Raw genomic sequence first — 14,008 nt, 5'->3', positions numbered from 1 at the left:
GTTCACCGGGCATGACTTTCCCAATACAAAAGTTCACCGGGCATGACTTTCCCAATACAAAAGTTCACCGGGCATGACTTTCCCAATACAAAAGTTCACCGGGAATGACTTTCCCAGTACAAAAGATCACCGGGCATGACTTTCCCAGTACAAAAGATCACCGGGCATGACTTTCCCAATACAAAAGTTCACCGGGCATGACTTTCCCAATATAAAAGTTCACCGGGCATGACTTTCCCAATACAAAAGTTCACCGGGCATGACTTTTCCCATACAAATTTGACCGGGCATGACTTTCCCAGTACAAAAGATCGCCGGGCATGACTTTTCCCATACAAAAGTTCACCGGGCATGACTTTCCCAGTACAAAAGTTCACCGGGCATGACTTTCCCATACAAAAGTTCACCGGGCATGACTTTTCCATACAAAAGTTCACCGGGCATGACTTTCCCAGTACAAAAGATCACCGGGCATGACTTTCCCAATACAAAAATTCACCGGGCAAGACTTTCCCAATACAAAAGTTCACCGGGCATGACTTTCCCAATACAAAAGTTCACCGGGCATGACTTTCCCAATACAAAAGTTCACCGGGCATGACTTTCCCAATACAAAAGTTCACCGGGCATGACTTTCCCAATACAAAAGTTTACCGGGCATGACTTTCCCAATACAAAAGTTCACCGGGCATGACTTTCCCAATACAAAAGTTCACCGGGCATGACTTTCCCAATACAAAAGTTCACCGGGCATGACTTTCCCAATACAAAAGTTCACCGGGCATGACTTTCCCAATACAAAAAGTTCACCGGGCATGACTTTCCCAATACAAAAGTTCACCGGGCATGACTTTCCCAATAAAAAAGTTCACCGGGCATGACTTTCCCAATACAAAAGTTCACCGGGCATGGCTTTTCCCATACAAAAGGTCACCGGGCATGACTTTCCCAATACAAAAGTTGACCGGGCATGACTTTCCCAATACAAAAGTTCACCGGGCATGACTTTTCCCATACAAAAGTTCACCGGGCATGACTTTCCCAATACAAAAGTTCACCGGGCATGACTTTTCCCATACAAAAGTTGACCGGGCATGACTTTCCCAATACAAAAGTTCACCGTGCATGACTTTCCCAATACAAAAGTTCACCGGGCATGACTTTCCCAGTACAAAAGATCACCGGGCATGACTTTCCCAATACAAAAGTTCACCGGGCATGACTTTCCCAATACAAAAGTTCACCGGGCATGAATTTCCCAATACAAAAGTTCACCGGGCATGACTTTCCCAATACAAAAGTTCACCGGGCATGACTTTCCCTATACAAAAGTTCACCGGGCATGACTTTTCCCATACAAAAGTTCACCGGGCATGACTTTCCCAATACAAAAGTTCACCGGGCATGACTTTTCCCATACAAAAGTTCACCGGGCATGACTTTCCCAATACAAAAGTTCACCGGGCATGACTTTTCCCATACAAAAGTTCACAGGTCATGACTTTCCCAGTACAAAAGATCACCGGGCATGACTTTTCCCATACAAAAGATCACCGGGCATGACTTTTCCCATACAAAAGTTCACCGGGCATGACTTTCCCAGTACAAAGATCACCGGGCATGACTTTCCCAATACAAAAGTTCACCGGGCATGACTTTCCCAGTACAAAAGTTCACCGGGCATGACTTTCCCAATACAAAAGTTCACCGGGCATGACTTTCCCAATACAAAAGTTCACCGGGCATGACTTTTCCCATACAAAAGTTGACCGGGCATGACTTTCCCAGTACAAAAGATCACCGGGCATGACTTTTCCCATACAAAACTTGACCGGGCATGACTTTCCTAGTACGAAAGTTCACCGGGCATGACTTTCCCAATACAAAAGTTCACCGGGCATGACTTTTCCCATACAAAAGTTGACCGGGCATGACTTTCCCAGTACAAAAGATCACCGGGCATGACTTTCCCATACAAAAGTTGACCGGGCATGACTTTCCTAGTACAAAAGTTCACCGGGGATGACTTTCCCAATACAAAAGTTCACCGGGCATGACTTTTCCCATACAAAAGTTGACCGGGCATGACTTTCCCAGTACAAAAGTTCACCGGGCATGACTTTCCCAATACAAAAGTTCACCGGGCATGACTTTCCCAATACAAAACTTCACCGGGCATGACTTTCCCAATACAAAAGTTCACCGGGCATGACTTTCCCAATACAAAAGATCACCGGGCATGACTTTCCCAATACAAAAGTTCACCGGGCATGACTTTCCCAATACAAAAGTTGACCGGGCATGACTTTCCCAATACAAAAGTTCACCGGGCATGACTTTCCCAATACAAAACTTCACCGGACATGACTTTCCCAGTACAAAAGTTCACCGGGCATGACTTTCCCAATACAAGGGCATGACTTTCCCAATACAAAAGTTGACCGGGCATGACTTTCCCAGTACAAAAGTTCAGCGGGCATGACTTTCCCAGTACAAAAGTTCACCGGGCATGACTTTCCCAATACAAAAGTTCACCGGGCATGACTTTCCCAGTACAAAAGATCACCGGGCATGACTTTCCCAATACAAAAGTTCACCGGGCATGACTTTCCCAATACAAAAGTTCACCTGGCATGACTTTCCCAATACAAAAGTTCACCGGGCATGACTTTCCCAGTACAAAAGATCACCGGGCATGACTTTTCCCATACAAAAGTTCACCGGGCATGACTTTTCCCATACAAAAGTTCACCGGGCATGACTTTCCCAATACAAAAGTTCACCGGGCATGACTTTCCCAGTACAAAAGATCACCGGGCATGACTTTCCCAATACAAAAGTTCACCGGGCATGACTTTCCCAATACAAAAGTTCACCGGGCATGACTTTTCCCATACAAAAGTTCACCGGGCATGACTTTCCCAATACAAAAGTTCACCGGGCATGACTTTCCCAGTACAAAAGTTCACCGGGCATGACTTTCCCAATACAAAAGTTGACCGGGCGTGACTTTCCCAATACAAAAGTTCACCGGGCATGACTTTCCCAGTACAAAAGTTCACCGGCCATGACTTTCCCAATACAAAAGTTCACCGGGCATGACTTTTCCCATACAAAAGTTCACCGGGCATGACTTTCCCAGTACAAAAGATCACCGGGCATGACTTTCCCAGTACAAAAGATCACCGGGCATGACTTTCCCAATACAAAAGTTGACCGGGCATGACTTTCCCAATACAAAAGTTCACCGGGCATGACTTTTCCCATACAAAAGTTCACCGGGCATGACTTTCCCAATACAAAAGTTGACCGGGCATGACTTTCCCAGTACCAAAGATCACCGGGCATGAATTTCCCAATACAAAAGTTGACCGGGCATGACTTTTCCCATACAAAAGTTCACCGGGCATGACTTTTCCCATACAAAAGTTGACCGGGCATGACTTTCCCAGTACAAAAGATCACCGGGCATGACTTTCCCAATACAAAAGTTGACCGGGCATGACTTTCCCAATACAAAAGTTGACCGGGCATGACTTTCCCAATACAAAAGTTGACCGGGCATGACTTTCCCAATACAAAAGTTGACCGGGCATGACTTTCCCAATACAAAAGTTGACCGGGCATGACTTTCCCAATACAAAAGTTCACCGGGCATGACTTTCCCAATACAAAAGTTCACCGGGCATGACTTTCCCAATACAAAAGTTCACCGGGCATGACTTTCCCAGTACAAAAGATCACCGGGCATGACTTTCCCAATACAAAAGTTGACCGGGCATGACTTTCCCAATACAAAAGTTGACCGGGCATGACTTTTCCCATACAAAAGTTCACCGGGCATGACTTTCCCAATACAAAAGTTGACCGGGCATGACTTTCCCAGTACCAAAGATCACCGGGCATGAATTTCCCAATACAAAAGTTGACCGGGCATGACTTTTCCCATACAAAAGTTCACCGGGCATGACTTTTCCCATACAACAGTTGACCGGGCATGACTTTCCCAGTACAAAAGATCACCGGGCATGACTTTCCCAATACAAAAGTTCACCGGGCATGACTTTCCCAATACAAAAGTTGACCGGGCATGACTTTCCCAATACAAAAGTTGACCGGGCATGACTTTCCCAATACAAAAGTTGACCGGGCATGACTTTCCCAATACAAAAGTTGACCGGGCATGACTTTCCCAATACAAAAGTTCACCGGGCATGACTTTCCCAATACAAAAGTTCACCGGGCATGACTTTCCCAATACAAAAGTTCACCGGGCATGACTTTCCCAGTACAAAAGTTCACCGGGCATGACTTTCCTAATACAAAAGTTGACCGGGCATGACTTTCCCAATACAAAAGTTCACCGGGCATGACTTTTCCCATACAAAAGTTGACCGGGCATGACTTTCCCAATACAAAAGTTCACCGGGCATGACTTTCCCAATACAAAAGTTGACCGGGCATGACTTTCCCAATACTAAAGTTGACCGAGCATGACTTTCCCAATACAAAAGTTCACCGGGCATGGCTTTCCCAATACAAAAGTTCACCGGGCATGACTTTCCCAGTACAAAAGATCACCGGGCATGACTTTTCCCATACAAAAGTTGACCGGGCATGACTTTCCCAATACAAAAGTTCACCGGGCATGACTTTCCCAATACAAAAGTTCACCGGGCATCACTTTCTCAGTACAAAAGATCACCGGACATGCCTTTTCCCATACAAAAGTTCACCGGGCATGACTTTCCCAGTACAAGAGATCACCGGGCATGACTTTCCCAATACAAAAGTTGACCGGACATGACTTTCCTAGTACAAATGTTCACCGGGCATGACTTTCCCAATACAAAAGTTCACCGGGCATGACTTTCCCAATACAAAAGTTCACCGGGCATGACTTTCCCAGTACAAAAGTTGACCGGGCATGACTTTCCCAATACAAAAGTTGACCGGGCATGACTTTCCCAATACAAAAGTTGACCGGGCATGACTTTTCCCATACAAAAGTTCACCGGGCATGACTTTTCCCATGCAAAAGTTCACCGGGCATGACTTTCTCAATACAAAAGTTCACCGGGCATGACTTTCCCAGTACAAAAGATCACCGGGCATGACTTTCCCAATACAAAAGTTCACCGGGCATGACTTTCCCAATACAAAAGTTCACCGGGCATGACTTTCCCAGTACAAAAGTTCACCGGGCATGACTTTCCCAGTACAAAAGTTCACCGGGCATGACTTTCCCAATACAAAAGTTCACCGGGCATGACTTTCCCAGTACAAAAGATCACCAGGCATGACTTTCCCAATACAAAAGTTCACCGGGCATGACTTTCCCAATATAAAAGTTCACCGGGCATGACTTTCCCAATACAAAAGTTCACCGGGCATGACTTTCCCAGTACAAAAGATCACCGGGCATGACTTTTCCCATACAAAAGTTCAACGGGCATGACTTTCCCAATACAAAAGTTCACCGGGCATGACTTTCCCAGTACAAAAGATCACCGGGCATGACTTTCCCAATACAAAAGTTCACCGGGCATGACTTTCCCAATACAAAAGTTCACCGGGCATGACTTTTCCCATACAAAAGTTCACCGGGCATGACTTTCCCAATACAAAAGTTCACCGGGCATGACTTTCCCAGTACAAAAGTTCACCGGGCATGACTTTCCCAATACAAAAGTTGACCGGGCGTGACTTTCCCAATACAAAAGTTCACCGGGCATGACTTTCCCAGTACAAAAGTTCACCGGGCATGACTTTCCCAATACAAAAGTTCACCGGGCATGACTTTTCCCATACAAAAGTTCACCGGGCATGACTTTCCCAGTACAAAAGATCACCGGGCATGACTTTCCCAGTACAAAAGATCACCGGGCATGACTTTCCCAATACAAAAGTTGACCGGGCATGACTTTCCCAATACAAAAGTTCACCGGGCATGACTTTTCCCATACAAAAGTTCACCGGGCATGACTTTCCCAATACAAAAGTTGACCGGGCATGACTTTCCCAGTACCAAAGATCACCGGGCATGACTTTCCCAATACAAAAGTTGACCGGGCATGACTTTTCCCATACAAAAGTTCACCGGGCATGACTTTCCCAATACAAAAGTTGACCGGGCATGACTTTCCCAGTACCAAAGATCACCGGGCATGAATTTCCCAATACAAAAGTTGACCGGGCATGACTTTTCCCATACAAAAGTTCACCGGGCATGACTTTTCCCATACAAAAGTTGACCGGGCATGACTTTCCCAGTACAAAAGATCACCGGGCATGACTTTCCCAATACAAAAGTTCACCGGGCATGACTTTCCCAATACAAAAGTTGACCGGGCATGACTTTCCCAATACAAAAGTTGACCGGGCATGACTTTCCCAATACAAAAGTTGACTGGGCATGACTTTCCCAATACAAAAGTTGACCGGGCATGACTTTCCCAATACAAAAGTTCACCGGGCATGACTTTCCCAATACAAAAGTTCACCGGGCATGACTTTCCCAATACAAAAGTTCACCGGGCATGACTTTCCCAGTACAAAAGTTCACCGGGCATGACTTTCCTAATACAAAAGTTGATTGGGCATGACTTTGCCAATACAAAAGTTCACCGGGCATGACTTTTCCCATACAAAAGTTGACCGGGCATGACTTTCCCAATACAAAAGTTCACCGGGCATGACTTTCCCAATACAAAAGTTGACCGGGCATGACTTTCCCAATACAAAAGTTGACCGAGCATGACTTTCCCAATAAAAAAGTTCACCGGGCATGACTTTCCCAATACAAAAGTTCACCGGGCATGACTTTCCCAGTACAAAAGATCACCGGGCATGAATTTTCCCATACAAAAGTTTACCGGGCATGACTTTCCCAATACAAAAGTTCACCGGGCATGACTTTCCCAATACAAAAGTTCACCGGGCATGACTTTCCCAGTACAAAAGATCACCGGGCATGCCTTTTCCCATACAAAAGTTCACCGGGCATGACTTTCCCAGTACAAAAGATCACCGGGCATGACTTTCCCAATACAAAAGTTGACCGGGCATGACTTTCCCAGTACAAATGTTCACCGGGCATGACTTTCCCAATACAAAAGTTCACCGGGCATGATTTTCCCAATACAAAAGTTCACCGGGCATGACTTTCCCAGTACAAAAGTTGACCGGGCATGACTTTCCCAATACAAAAGTTGACCGGGCATGACTTTCCCAATACAAAAGTTGACCGGGCATGACTTTTCCCATACAAAAGTGCACCGGGCATGACTTTTCCCATGCAAAAGTTCACCGGGCATGACTTTCTCAATACAAAAGTTCACCGGGCATGACTTTCCCAGTACAAAAGATCACCGGGCATGACTTTCCCAATACAAAAGTTCACCGGGCATGACTTTCCCAATACAAAAGTTCACCGGGCATGACTATCCCAGTACAAAAGTTCACCGGGCATGACTTTCCCAGTACAAAAGTTCACCGGGCATGACTTTCCCAATACAAAAGTTCACCGGGCATGACTTTCCCAATACAAAAGTTCACCGGGCATGACTTTTCCCATACAAAAGTTCACCGGGCATGACTTTTCCCATGCAAAAGTTCACCGGGCATGACTTTCCCAATACAAAAGTTCACCGGGCATGACTTTCCCAGTACAAAAGATCACCGGGCATGACTTTCCCAATACAAAAGTTCACCGGGCATGACTTTCCCAATACAAAAGTTCACCGGGCATGACTTTCCCATACAAAAGTTCACCGGGCATGACTTCCCAGTACAAAAGTTCACCGGCCATGACTTTCCCAATACAAAAGTTGACCGGGCATGACTTTCCCAATACAAAAGTTCACCGGGCATGACTTTCCCAATACAAAAGTTCACCGGGCATGACTTTCCCAGTACAAAAGTTCACCGGGCATGACTTTCCCAATACAAAAGTTGACCGGGCATGATTTTCCCAATACAAAAGTTCACCGGGCATGACTTTCCCAATACAAAAGTTCACCGGGCATGACTTTCCCAATACAAAAGTTCGCCGGGCATGACTTTCCCAGTACAAAAGATCACCGGGCATGACTTTCCCAATACAAAAGTTCACCGGGCATGACTTTCCCCATACAAAAGTTCACCGGGCATGACTTTCCCAGTACAAAAGATCACCGGGCATGACTTTCCCAATACAAAAGTTGACCGGGCATGACTTTCCCAGTACAAAAGTTCACCGGGCATGACTTTCCCAATACAAAAGTTCACCGGGCATGACTTTCCCAATACAAAAGTTCACCGGGCATGACTTTCCCAATACAAAAGTTCACCGGGCATGACTTTCCCAACACAAAAGTTGACCGGGCATGACTTTCCCAGTACAAAAGTTCACCGGGCATGACTTTCCCAATACAAAAGTTCACCGGGCATGACTTTCCCAATACAAAAGTTGACCGGGCATGACTTTTCCCATACAAAAGTTCACCGGGCATGACTTTCCCAATACAAAAGTTCACCGGGCATGACTTTTCCCATACAAAAATTCACCGGGCATGACTTTCCCAATACAAAAGTTCACCGGGCATGACTTTTCCCATACAAAAGTTCACCGGGCATGACTTTTCCCATACAAAAGTTCACCGGGCATGACTTTCCCAGTACAAAAGATCACCGGGCATGATTTTCCCAATACAAAAGTTCACCGGGCATGACTTTCCCAATACAAAAGTTCACCGGGCATGACTTTCCCAGTACAAAAGATCACCGGGCATGACTTTTCCCATACAAAAGTTCACCGGGCATGACTTTCCCAATACAAAAGTTCACCGGGCATGACTTTCCCAATACAAAAGTTCACCGGGCATGACTTTCCCAGTACAAAAGTTCACCGGGCATGACTTTCCCAGTACAAAAGTTCACCGGGCATGACTTTCCCAGTACAAAAGTTCACCGGGCATGACTTTCCCAATACAAAAGTTGACCGGGCATGACTTTCCCAATACAAAAGTTGACCGGGCATGACTTTCCCAATACAAAAGTTCACCGGGCATGACTTTCCCAATACAAAAGTTGACCGGGCATGACTTTCCCAATACAAAAGTTCACCGGGCATGACTTTCCCAATACAAAAGTTCACCGGGCATGACTTTCCCAGTACAAAAGTTCACCGGGCATGACTTTCCCAATACAAAAGTTGACCGGGCATGACTTTCCCAATACAAAAGTTCACCGGGCATGACTTTCCCAATACAAAAGTTCACCGGGCATGACTTTCCCAATACAAAAGTTCACCGGGCATGACTTTCCCAGTACAAAAGATCACCGGGCATGACTTTACCAATACAAAAGTTCACCGGGCATGACTTTCCCCATACAAAAGTTCACCGGGCATGACTTTCCCAGTACAAAAGATCACCGGGCATGACTTTCCCAATACAAAAGTTGACCGGGCATGACTTTCCCAATACAAAAGATCACCGGGCATGACTTTCCCAATACAAAAGTTGACCGGGCATGACTTTCCTAATACAAAAGTTGTCCGGGCATGACTTTCCCAATACAAAAGTTCACCGGGCATGACTTTCCCAACACAAAAGTTGACCGGGCATGACTTTCCCAGTACAAAAGTTCACCGGGCATGACTTTCCCAATACAAAAGTTCACCGGGCATGACTTTCCCAATACAAAAGTTGACCGGGCATGACTTTTCCCATACAAAAGTTCACCGGGCATGACTTTCCCAATACAAAAGTTCACCGGGCATGACTTTTCCCATACAAAAATTCACCGGGCATGACTTTCCCAATACAAAAGTTCACCGGGCATGACTTTTCCCATACAAAAGTTCACCGGGCATGACTTTTCCCATACAAAAGTTCACCGGGCATGACTTTCCCAGTACAAAAGATCACCGGGCATGACTTTCCCAATACAAAAGTTCACCGGGCATGACTTTCCCAATACAAAAGTTCACCGGGCATGACTTTCCCAGTACAAAAGATCACCGGGCATGACTTTTCCCATACAAAAGTTCACCGGGCATGACTTTCCCAATACAAAAGTTCACCGGGCATGACTTTCCCAATACAAAAGTTCACCGGGCATGACTTTCCCAGTACAAAAGTTCACCGGGCATGACTTTCCCAGTACAAAAGTTCACCGGGCATGACTTTCCCAGTACAAAAGTTCACCGGGCATGACTTTCCCAATACAAAAGTTGACCGGGCATGACTTTCCCAATACAAAAGTTGACCGGGCATGACTTTCCCAATACAAAAGTTCACCGGGCATGACTTTCCCAATACAAAAGTTGACCGGGCATGACTTTCCCAATACAAAAGTTCACCGGGCATGACTTTCCCAATACAAAAGTTCACCGGGCATGACTTTCCCAATACAAAAGTTGACCGGGCATGACTTTCCCAATACAAAAGTTGACCGGGCATAACTTTCCCAATACAAAAGTTGACCGGGCATGACTTTCCCAATACAAAAGTTCACCGGGCATGACTTTCCCAATACAAAAGTTCACCGGGCATGACTTTCCCAATACAAAAGTTCACCGGGCATGACTTTTCCCATACAAAAGTTCACCGGGCATGACTTTCCCAGTACAAAAGATCACCGGGCATGACTTTCCCAATACAAAAGTTGACCGGGCATGACTTTCCCAATACAAAAGTTCACCGGGCATGACTTTCCCAATACAAAAGTTCACCGGGCATGACTTTCCCAGTACAAAAGTTCACCGGGCATGACCTTCCCAATACAAAAGTTCACCGGGCATGACTTTCCCAATACAAAAGTTCATCGGGCATGACTTTCCCAATACATAAGTTCACCGGACATGACTTTCCCAATACAAAAGTTGACCGGGCATGACTTTCCCAATACAAAAGTTCACCGGGCATGACTTTCCCAATACAAAAGTTCACCGGGCATGACTTTCCCAATACAAAAGTTTACCGGGCATGACTTTCCCAATACAAAAGTTCACCGGGCATGACTTTTCCCATACAAAAGTTCACCGGGCATGACTTTTCCCATGCAAAAGTTCACCGGGCATGACTTTCCCAATACAAAAGTTCACCGGGCATGACTTTCCCAGTACAAAAGATCACCGGGCATGACTTTCCCAATACAAAAGTTCACCGGGCATGACTTTCCCAATACAAAAGTTCACCGGGCATGACTTTCCCAGTACAAAAGTTCACCGGGCATGACTTTCCCATACAAAAGTTCACCGGGCATGACTTTCCCAGTACAAAAGTTCACCGGGCATGACTTTCCCAATACAAAAGTTGACCAGGCATGACTTTCCCAATACAAAAGTTGACCGGGCATGACTTTCCCAATACAAAAGTTGACCGGGCATGACTTTTCCCATACAAAAGTTCAACGGGCATGACTTTCCCAATACAAAAGATCACCGGGCATGACTTTTCCTATACAAAAGTTCACCGGGCATGACTTTCCCAATACAAAAGTTCACCGGGCATGACTTTCCCAATACAAAAGTTCACCGGGCATGACTTTTCCCATACAAAAGTTCACCGGGCATGACTTTTCCCATACAAAAGTTCACCGGGCATGACTTTCCCAGTACAAAAGATCACCGGGCATGACTTTCCCAATACAAAAGTTCACCGGGCATGACTTTCCCAGTACAAAAGATCACCGGGCATGACTTTTCCCATACAAAAGTTCACCGGGCATGACTTTCCCAATATAAAAGTTCACCGGGCATGACTTTCCCAATACAAAAGTTCACCGGGCATGACTTTCCCAGTACAAAAGATCACCGGGCATGACTTTCCCAATACAAAAGTTCACCGGGCATGACTTTTCCCATACAAAAGTTGACCGGGCATGACTTTCCCAGTACAAAAGATCACCGGGCATGACTTTCCCAATACAAAAGTTCACCGGGCATGACTTTTCCCATACAAAAGTTGACCGGGCATGACTTCCCCAGTACAAGAGATCACCGGGCATGACTTTCCCAATACAAAAGTTCACCGGACATGACTTTCCCAATACAAAAGTTCACCGGGCATGACTTTTCCCATACAAAAGTTTACCGGGCATGACTTTCCCAATATAAAAGTTGACCGGGCATGACTTTCCCAATACAAAAGTCCACCGGGCATGACTTTTCCCATACAAAAGTTCACCGGGCATGACTTTTCCAGTACAAAAGATCACCGGGCATGACTTTCCCAATACAAAAGTTGACCAGGCATGACTTTCCCAATACAAAAGTTGACCGGGCATGACTTTCCCAATACAAAAGTTGACCGGGCATGACTTTCCCAATACAAAAGTTCACCGGGCATGACTTTCCTAATACAAAAGTTCACCGGGCATGACTTTCCCAATACAAAAGTTCACCGGGCATGACTTTCCCAGTACAAAAGATCACCGGGCATGACTTTCCCAATACAAAAGTTCACCGGGCATGACTTTCCCAGTACAAAAGTTCACCGGGCATGACTTTCCCAATACAAAAGATCACCGGGCATGACTTTCCCAGTACAAAAGTTCACCGGGCATGACTTTCCCAATACAAAAGTTCACCGGGCATGACTTTCCCAGTACAAAAGTTCACCGGGCATGACTTTCCCAATACAAAAGTTCACCGGGCATGATTTTCCCAGTACAAAAGTTCACCGGGCATGACCTTCCCAATACAAAAGTTCACCGGGCATGACTTTCCCAATACAAAAGTTCACCGGGCATGACTTTCCCAATACATAAGTTCACCGGGCATGACTTTCCCAATACAAAAGTTGACCGGGCATGGCTTTCCCAATACAAAAGTTCACCGGGCATGACTTTCCCAATACAAAAGTTCACCGGGCATGACTTTCCCAATACAAAAGTTTACCGGGCATGACTTTCCCAATACAAAAGTTCACCGGGCATGACTTTTCCCATACAAAAGTTCACCGGGCATGACTTTTCCCATGCAAAAGTTCACCGGGCATGACTTTCCCAATACAAAAGTTCACCGGGCATGACTTTCCCAGTACAAAAGATCACCGGGCATGACTTTCCCAATACAAAAGTTCACCGGGCATGACTTTCCCAATACAAAAGTTCACCGGGCATGACTTTCCCAGTACAAAAGTTCACCGGGCATGACTTTCCCATACAAAAGTTCACCGGGCATGACTTTCCCAGTACAAAAGTTCACCGGGCATGACTTTCCCAATACAAAAGTTGACCAGGCATGACTTTCCCAATACAAAAGTTGACCGGGCATGACTTTCCCAATACAAAAGTTGACCGGGCATGACTTTTCCCATACAAAAGTTCAACGGGCATGACTTTCCCAATACAAAAGATCACCGGGCATGACTTTTCCTATACAAAAGTTCACCGGGCATGACTTTCCCAATACAAAAGTTCACCGGGCATGACTTTTCCCATACAAAAGTTCACCGGGCATGACTTTTCCCATACAAAAGTTCACCGGGCATGACTTTCCCAGTACAAAAGATCACCGGGCATGACTTTCCCAATACAAAAGTTCACCGGGCATGACTTTCCCAATACAAAAGTTCACCGGGCATGACTTTCCCAGTACAAAAGATCACCGGGCATGACTTTTCCCATACAAAAGTTCACCGGGCATGACTTTCCCAATATAAAAGTTCACCGGGCATGACTTTCCCAATACAAAAGTTCACCGGGCATGACTTTCCCAGTACAAAAGATCACCGGGCATGACTTTCCCAATACAAAAGTTCACCGGGCATGACTTTTCCCATACAAAAGTTGACCGGGCATGACTTTCCCAGTACAAAAGATCACCGGGCATGACTTTCCCAATACAAAAGTTCACCGGGCATGACTTTTCCCATACAAAAGTTGACCGGGCATGACTTTCCCAGTACAAAAGATCACCGGGCATGACTTTCCCAATACAAAAGTTCACCGGACATGACTTTCCCAATACAAAAGTTCACCGGGCATGACTTTTCCCATACAAAAGTTCACCGGGCAT

Source organism: Musca autumnalis, unplaced genomic scaffold (genome assembly GCF_047663935.1).
Source record: "Musca autumnalis isolate F117 unplaced genomic scaffold, ASM4766393v1 scaffold_4, whole genome shotgun sequence".
Taxonomy (NCBI): domain Eukaryota; kingdom Metazoa; phylum Arthropoda; class Insecta; order Diptera; family Muscidae; genus Musca; species Musca autumnalis.
This window is presented reverse-complemented; position numbering follows the sequence as displayed.